The 10,000-nt window shown below is 38.2% G+C and overlaps 1 long non-coding RNA gene across 2 annotated transcripts in view; it reads left to right on the forward strand.

Annotated features, from left to right (window-relative positions):
- Window positions 1-10,000, forward strand: part of LOC147028661 (uncharacterized) — a 50,379-nt gene that overhangs the window by 138 nt on the left and 40,241 nt on the right. The window lies entirely within an intron of this gene.

The following is a 10,000-nucleotide window of genomic DNA, read 5'->3' on the forward strand; positions in this document are numbered from 1 at the left end:
ATTTGTGTTCCAATGTTGAACAAATAGTATTGTAGTTACTGATACATGTGCCAATGGAGTACTGACATAGTTATTTCTTAAACTTTTTTTTGTAAGTTGTTTCATATGAACGAAAGGTCTAAAGTTATTTGAGAATGACTTCACCATCTTCATTGCCATCCCCAACCGCCCCCACATCAAATGGTTGAACATGAACTTGGGACCATTTAATATGGTTTAGTTACTGTTGCATTCAACAGATTTCATGGTTAAAATAGTTAATTGGGAAAAGATTGTCATGGGCTACCATTTTGAGAAAAACTGGGGGAAGAGCAAGATTGGACAAAAATAGGAAGGACCTGAGTTAAGAGTGAGAATTGACACACGTGGAAACCATGTGCTTTGGATCACAGAAGTAAACTCGAGACACCAATAATGTTGAGAGATTTAAATTCCACAAATTCCAGGAGAGACATGAGATTTTGGGGCCAGCCTATAGGGGAGAGCCGTACTCTATTGAACTATGGACAAAGGAATTGTCGACCATAAGTAGTTCTGATTTCCCAAGGAGTGAATAACACAGAATGCCCAGTCTGTGGTTGGCTTTGGAGGCCAGCTTTGTAATCAGGTCAGGTCAGGTCAGGTCAGATTTGTGACTTGCTACCTGTTCTATGGTTGGATTTTATTTTGTTTTATTTAAATTTTTTTGTATACCGTCGTCCAGGATTGTTGGCAAACTGCCACCAAAGAGGTCAATCCTGACTCTTACGGTCCTCACTGAACGCAGGTGAGAGTTTCAGCAGGGGCTGCTTTCAGCCTATGTTGATCTCCACAAAGCGTTCGACTCAGTGAATTGGAATGCCCTCTGCAGAATCCTCGGTCTTCGTGGGGTGCCACCAAAGCTGATCAATCTAATATCTGAAATATACTCTGGTATTGAGAGTGCTGTAAGGTGTGGTCATTCCATCTCTGATAATTCTGACTTATCTGACCTACTTATTTGCAGTTGACGAATGTCAGGGGTATGAACTGGCCCCCACGCTTTTCAACAATTGCATGGACTGCATTCTAGGGAGAATGTTGGAGAGATCTAGCTGCAGTGTCACCTTCCCTGTCTTTTTGGACATTCTCTTATTGGATATTAGGATGTATCTGTGTCCTTGCTCATTAATGAGGTTGCTCAGTGGGTCCAGGGCCAGACAAAACAGGAGGGACGAAATCCCGTGACATATCTTGACTCCTGGTATTTCGATCTTTCCTTCTGAGTGCTGTAATATCAATGTGGTGTTCCAGGGCTATTTTGCTTTCTCTATCAGTTTGATCATTTGGGGATTGATCTTGTACAATTGCATGCATTTTATCATCCATAAATGTGGGATACTGTCAAAAGCTTTATTTTGTCTATCCAAGCTTTGGACAATTTGGTTCTTCTGGTTTTAGAGTTTTCGAGTATGGTCTTGTTTAGTAGTAGGTGGTCTATTGTTCCATAGCATCTTCTTTTACATCCCTTCTATTCTGCCTCCAGGTGTCCTCGTTCAGTTAGGTGGTGGTACTTCATTTCTGTGGTGATTCCTGTCAAAAATTGGTATGTTGTTATCCTGCATAAGTGAAGCAAAAAAGTGCAGTTAAGCAATTGGTTCATGTCTGGATGTCTTATCAGTTTATAACCATCATTTCATGATCGAGGAACAACTTATTTAAATTGAATGTTATATTTTGAACATGAATCGGAACATTAATAGAAAGACAAGTCAGCCATTTTACCGTACTTTGGCTCGATATGAATTCGTCCCGATTGAGCATGCACAGAGAGGAGTGAGATAATATTTTTACTCGGTCTGCCTGCTTGGCAATCAAACAAAATTGAAAATCATTCCAAACAGGAAACTTACTGTTTTTAAGGATGTCATAAAGGACACAAACAACAGGCACAAATAACTAATGTAACATGTTAAATAGGGTGGTGTAGTAGCCTCTGGTGAAAATGGTGGTAAACCCAGAAGTATTTATTTATACGTCTATAAACCTCTTTAAATATTGACTTCAATTTAATTATATACTTGAACACTGTATAACACAAATCACCTTCATAATACTGTACTTCCAAGAACCCTGATGTAGCATAAGAAGGTGGGGCATGTGAGAGGGAAAGTATCAGGGTGAATAAGACTCCACCAATATGGCCATGTCAGTATGAGGCTGATTAACACTGTGTTCTATGATGATCAATGAAGCCTCCATCTTCTAAACTGCAGCAACTCATCGTCGTCATATTACAGTGTATGTACGAGACTGCTTCATGAGCGCGAAACTTCCGGATATTTTTTAACGATCTTAAATATCATTATTTTATTAAAATTGAAGTTTATGCTTGAACATTTAATGAGATCCCATCCAGAATATTGTGTGCAGTTTTGGTCACCACAAGTCAGGAAGGATATAGCTGCCACAGAGAGGGTTCAGCATAGGGCTACTAGATTGATTCCGGGCCGAGCTAGACTCAGCTATGAGGAATGGCTGAAAGAGACAGGGCTTTATACACAAGAAAGGAGGTGGTTATGAGGGGATATGATAGACATGTTTAAGATAATGAAGGATATAGACAGTGATAGGACCAGGGACTTCTTATTATTGCGTATGGCAGCTCGGCTGCCAGGTAGCTACCATTTTGTTGGGGCGCACCTATGCCGTTGATATTGTGCCCCTATACCAGTGCAGTGGTACTTATTTCACCAACCTCAGAAGGATGACAAGCTGAGTCAACCCCACCTGGTGTTAATTCATTGGCAAACGGGGCTCAAACTCAGGACCCTGAGATCCTAAGGCAGCCACCCTAACCACTAAGCCAACACCAAGCTTGACCAGGGGCCATAGCCTGAGAGTAAAGAAGAGGAGAGTTAGAATGGTAGTAAGGCAGGGGTCTTTTTCTCAGAGAGTAGTTAATGCAGGCGTCTCCAACCTGCGGGCCACATGTGGCCCCTTAGACGGATTTATGCGGCCCGCGGTGCCATATTAAGTTTACATTACAATGCGGCCCGTGATACTGCCAATTTGTCAGGGTCAATGATCAAAGCATTCTGTAATTTTTATTATGATTTTGATTCATATTAGACACATGTGTTTTTAACACGATTATTCCTTTATCATATTTGTTGGCAAGAAAAATATATTCAGCACTAATTTTTGTTTAAATTTCCGCATATTAATTATATATATGGTTTTTTTTCGGAATTTAGCATCCTTTTTTTTGGGTGTGGCCTCCGCCCCTCACCCCTTTGGTTTTGTGGTCCTCCGCCCAAAAAGGTTGGAGACCCCTGAGTTAATGCATGGAATGGTCTACCTGGAAAGGTAGTGGCAGCAGAAACAGAAGATAAGTTTAAATTGGAATTAGACAGGTACTTGTACGTACAAGCATTGGAGATAGAAGGGTATAGGAATTTTAAGTAGCTCGAGTATGGATGGGTGATTGTGTACATATATACAGTGTCATGTCTGTGGGGGTATTGTCAATGGGTGGTATGTGGTTGATGTGTTTCTCACCCAAGAACCGCTTTCACCCACCCCTTTCCCCCCTGAAAAAAAAAACACAAAAAATTGCTTTCTCTTTTTTATTTAAATAATTAAAATAAATATATTTGCCCATGTTTATTTTGGCATCCTTGGGATATCCCTGGGTACACCACATTCTCATCCCCATTCCTCCCCTCTTTCCCCCAATGAAATTGCATCATTTTAACAGATAAAATTGGTCTGGTGTTGATGTATGCCTGGTGTTGCCTTAATCGTTTGGGTGGTGGGCTTGGGATCCTTGGATCCTGAGTTCAAATCCCACTTGGCTGTTGAATTAATACCAGGTGGGGTTGACTCTGCTGTCATTCTTCTGAGGTCGGCATAATGAGTGCCAGCATGCTGGTATCCTGTGTCGGAGTGGGGACTCGTCCAGGATTGTGCCTAATAGCCAAGGAGACTGCTTAGGAAGCACCAACGCTCTGCACAGAGTATGGTCCCAATGGATGGATGGTGTTGTGTGGTGCAGGCATGATGGGCCGAATGGAAATCTCCTGCATCTAATTACCTTCGCATTCTGCGAAAGGTTATTTTTTGGTCGGCGTGTATTTATTTATTTATTTACTTATTTATTTGTAATCTTGTGATTCGTATAACTCAAAAAGTATTAAACCGAATTGCAAGAAATTTGGTGCGATGATTGGTTATTAGCCAGGAAGCATTCGATTAGATTTTGGGATCGTTCGGGTCAAAGGTCAAGGTCAAGAAAAGGTCAAAATCGTCTTTTTACGATAACACGGTCAATTTTTATTCAATTTGCATGCAACTAACGCCAAAATGTTCAGAATTCAACGCCTTATCTTGTGATATGCAATATGACACAATGACGCCCATACTCTTGTTACCGGTTAGGGGTCAAAGGTCAGGGGGGTCACGACCTTGAAAAATATGCGGTTTTTGTCATAACGCGGTCAATTCTTGTCCGCTTTACATGAACCCAGCACCAAAATGTTCAGAATTTAATGCCCAATTTTGTGACACAATGACGTCATAACACGTCACCGGTTGGGGTAAAATGTCGGGGGGGGGGGGTCACGCCCTTAAAAAATATGCGGTTTTCAGCATAACTCAGTCAATTCTTATTCGATTTGCATGAAACCAGCATCAAACGAGATTACCTTCTCTTGTTGAAACGTTGTATTCACCGAGCTTGCGAGTGAAGACTCGCCAAAACGACGTGAGTTGATTTTTGTTTAGTCCGTAGCCCCCGAAAGTCGGGGGGGGTCATGACATTATAGATATGTGGTTTGTGTCATAAGACCATTCATATGAAACCAGTTCCCCACACTCATACCAAGAACAAAAAAAGTAGTGGCGGCGAAGGTATGCGCTCTCTGAGTGCCAGTTCTAGTTTTGTTGTGTAACACTGTGTGGGGTATTGTATTCTATAAACTCTCTCGTTGGTAGACATATTATTGGTCTGTCTTTGTGAGGTAATGTTGTTCTGTTTCCTCAGATTTGGGGATGAGGTAGGTGTTACCCTCTGTGAGCCATTCCTACAATACCTCCTCCTCTTGGATAAGTTTGTTTAATGCTCGAGCGTAGTGATTGTGGAGAGCATCTTGTTGTTTTAGCCAGAAATTTGGAATTCCATCTGGGCCCGAGCTTTTAAAGTTTGGCATTTTTGTAAGGTTTTTTTTTTCCTTCCCTTCATCATCTATCACTAGGGGTTACTAGATTGATTCACTAGCTACTATCACTAGCTAGTATCACTAGCTACTAGACTGGGCTACCAGGCTACCATAAGCCTGGTGTTGGCTTGGCTTAATGGTTAAGGTGGCTGGCTTAAGATCTTCAGTTGAAACCCCTCTTGTGCTGTTGAGATAACACCAGGTGGGCTAACTCAGCCTGTCATCCTTCTTAGGTTGGCAAAATAAGTACCAGCTTCCTGGAAACAGGGGCACTGCATAAGCAGCACAGCCGCGCTTCCAGCAAGAAAATTATGCAACCAGCAGCCACAGGCTGCATATGAAACAGCAACAACAACTGGGGGCATTTCCTTTCCATGCTGCTTTTTCTTTTCCAGGTTTGGTTCAAATCTGCCTCATGATGTTCTTTTGGGTCTTCATAGATTCCTTTCCAATAGTTTTCAAGTCTATCCTTCTCAGGGGGGGTCTTGATACATCTTGCTTTTGTTTCCTTAGCTCGCGGATACAATCTTTTGACTTTGTTTTCAAACAATTGGCTTTGTTTTCCTCCCTTTCTTAACTTCGTCAGAGTTTGTTTTTTGAAATCTTCCTTGCTATCATTTATATTTTGAGTTTGTTTTCAGCAATTATTACCTCTACGTCTTTGTCCTTAGTCATATGTGTGTGTGTGTGTGTGTATATATATATATATATATATATATATATATATATATATATATATATATATATATATATATATATATATATATATATATATATATATATATATATATATATATATATATATATATATCTATATCCTGGTGTTGGCGCAGTGGTTAGGGCAGCGGCTTGGGATCCAAAAGGTCCTGAGTTCAATCCCCATTGGGCCACTGAATTAATACACTGGGGGGTTCACTCAGCCTGTCATCCTTCCGAGGTCGGCGAAATGAGTACCAGTGTACTAGGCCGGTGTATACCCTCGTTAAAATAGGTGTACCATATCCCTGTGTCGTAAGAGGCGACCAGGGTTGCGTCAGGAAGGGCATCCGGCGTAAAACATGTGCCAAATCACTATGCCGATCATACTGATGATCCGCTGTGGCGACCCCGAACGGGACCAGCTGAAAGAAGAAGAAGAATATATATATATATATATATATATATATATATATATATATATATATATATATATATATATATATATTCTCTTGAAAATTGCTGGATTTGTCCCGTTTCCTTTCTCAGTTGTTCTCTCTGTTTCCATGGCGGTACTTGGTCTTTTTCTGTAGGGCCTGGTTTATTACCTCCACCACCAAAGGTGAAATATGTTTTCACCCCTTTCTGTCTTTATTTGTGTACAAGATGTCTCAAAAAGTTGCAGACCGATCAGGATGAAATTTTGTGGACAGGTTGTGTGTGTGACAAGGACGAACTGATTAGATTTTGGTGAAGATCCGGATCCGATTATGAGAATTTTTAAAGTGATTCTTCACCATTGAGAGATAGGGCCAAAAACGATATATAGCATGATATTTCAAAAATGTATTGGGCCCGAAATGTTCTCATGGATCGGGCATTGAGTGGCGGAGGTATGCGCTCTACCGAGTGCCCTTCTAGTTTTTCTTGCAGCAATGTTTGCCTGTCACTTCTTCATCAATGAGCAATGCTGCTGCAAAGCTCACGGTGTTGATTGTGTGTGTATGCGTGTGTGTGTGTCTGTCTGTCTGTATGAAAATCATAGAAAAAAAAAGACAACATGAAACAGATGAAACTGACTTCAAACAAGGAAATGAGGCCATTTGGCCCAACATTGCCAGAGTGCACTCTCAGGTTATTTTTTTGCTTCAGCTTTAAACATCAGTCTTTGTGATGGTTTACTAAGGTCTGAGTAACCCGATCTTGATCCGGTGACCCAACTTGTATATATATAAAAATGAGTGAAAAGGTATAAGTGGCTGTATGTCCAATAAACCTAAGATTGCCAAATCTCCGAAATCTTCTTTCAACCTGCAAACACACTATCATAATAATATACATTAAAAACAACCGAGACCAGTGTAACTAGTATAACAAGAGTGAGAATTACTTTGCAATACACGTCCCTTATCGATGTGATATCTTCTAATTAAACCTCTTTCCCACATCACAACAGCCCATAGATTGACTGATGGGGATAAAGTAGCATGAGTCGCTATGTGTGAGATGCTGCAGCAGAAGATGGAGGCAACCCCAAACTCGATTCATGATGTGTGGTTTAGTGACGAGGCATACTTTCATGTCAATTCACACATTTTCTGGGAAAGTCAATGCCCAGATGAGGTTGCTGCTTTTGTGGCTGTCAGCTACAGAGAGAGGTGTGTTTGGGCCATATTGGTTTGAAGACAAAAACGGAAGAATGGTTACCATCAATAAAAAACGATACTTGTCGATTGTCAACGCATTTTACAAAGACCTGAAGCAATCGATGAGCACTGCAGCCCTCCTGCGACAGTGGTTCATGCAAAATGGTGCTACCCCACATCGAGGCAACGAAAAAATTGCCTTTCTGCATCAAAAATTCGGATGAGTTCTCAGTTTGCGTATGGAAAATGAATGGTCTCCACAAAGCCCTGACCTCAATCCGCTGGATTTTTTCCTCTGGGAAGCTTGTAAGGATAACGTCTACAAGAACCACCCCAGATCTGACCCTGATCTGAAGGCAGCATTTGAGGCTTATGTGCTAACACAGTAACCATTAAAACTTGCAGAAACGTCATTGAAAACTTTGCAATTCACGTGAATGCATGTTGTGTGCGTGGGGGTGCTCACATCAATCACCTTAACTGTAAGCGCATTAACGCACAATGACTTTCATTTCTCCATGATTTGGTTTTCATTTTCCGAGTTAATTTTTTGTTTTATTACTCAATGTTTTGGTGAATAAAGTTTTGAAGTGGTTAACCCTTCATTGACACACCTTTAGATGCAGTCTATCGGCAAGTTAAAACTGTTTTGAAACACAGATGTAGACAAAAGATTAGTCGTGTGGTTCCCCCTCTGATGTCATCTTCGCCAAGATGCACCATAATCACATTATTCTACATTTGTATCAATAAAATAAGCATGCCAGCAGGCCGGCCACAGAGGGAAGCTCAACACTGAAAGCTCCTATTTCCTCACGTTGTTTTCTCAATAACTCTGTGTTAATGACAAAAAAACATTGCACCTGTTGCATAGAAAGTGATACTGTAGAAAGTCCTTTTATTCTTTTTCACCTTCTAAAGTGAAACGAGTTATGGAAAGGACAAATTATTTTTGAAGAATTATTGCAACAACAGAAAACAAATTGTAAAGATAGATCACTCCAAAACAACAACCCTTGAGGAAAGGTTGCCATAAGCTCAGGATTTGAAACACTCATTTTTGACATTTTACTACCTTTGGGAATCATCAGCAAAACAAAATGAGCTGAAATGCGGAACTGAAAGGTTAACTTGTATAGCTTGATACCACATCATATGTAGGATTTTTGGGAAGCCAGATGCCTGATGCCTCAGTGTACCTCATTTGCAAAACCCAACACATTGTCAATCTTCTTCTTCATTCATATGCAGCATAAGACTGTGGGGTAGCATTATTGTCTGAGGGCATGGCTGTGCCATTGTGGCAATGTCCTCTGGTGGTTAGGGCAGGAATGTGTAATTCGGTCAGGGTACCAGCAATGACTCGCCTACTCTTCATGGACACTATGGGATCTTGAATTAACGCCGGCAGATGGGACTCCCAGTTTAACGCCTCTTGGCACACACAATGATGAATCACCTTGTCTTTGAAACAATGGGAAGACAGTTGATAAACTGGGCTGAGATTTGAACCTAGGCTGAACAGCTTAAGGCGAGTGTGTGTAGGCTTACCACAAGGCTGTTCTGTCAGCCATGCTGTCAATAATGTCATGATTTACTGACTGAGATATCAGGATAATCTGGGTTGGTTTGTTTGGCATTACCATCTGAGCTTGTCTGGGGGCAATGCTCGGATTCCAAATTCAACTCTCCTGTCATTGTTTTGTCCATTGGCTCATAATGTGTTGACAATTAATGTAAAAGAACACTGATATATATATATATATATATATATATATATATATATATATATATATATATATATATATATATATATACATATCATATATATCATATATATATATATATATATATATACATATCATATATATATATATATATATATATATATATATATATATATATATATATATATATATATATATATATATATATATATATATATATATATATATATATATATATATATATATATATATATATACCATATATATATACCATATATATATATATATATATATATACCATATATATATATATATATATATATATACCATATATATATATATATATATATATATATATATATACCATATATATATATATATATATATATATATATATATATATATATATATATATATATATATATATATATATATATATATATATATATATATATATATATATATATATATATATATATATATATATATATATATATATATATACCATATATATATATATATACCATATATATATATATATATATATATATATATATATATATATATATATATACCATATATATATATATATATATATATACCATATATATATATATATATATATATATATATATATATATATATATATATATATATATATATATATATATATATATATATATATATATATATATATATATATATATATATATATATATATATATATATATATATATATATATATATATATATA

The sequence above is a fragment of the Eptatretus burgeri genome, chromosome 4 (assembly GCF_056783735.1).
Source record: "Eptatretus burgeri isolate ZD-2024b chromosome 4, Ebu_testis_v1, whole genome shotgun sequence".
Lineage (NCBI taxonomy): Eukaryota > Metazoa > Chordata > Myxini > Myxiniformes > Myxinidae > Eptatretus > Eptatretus burgeri.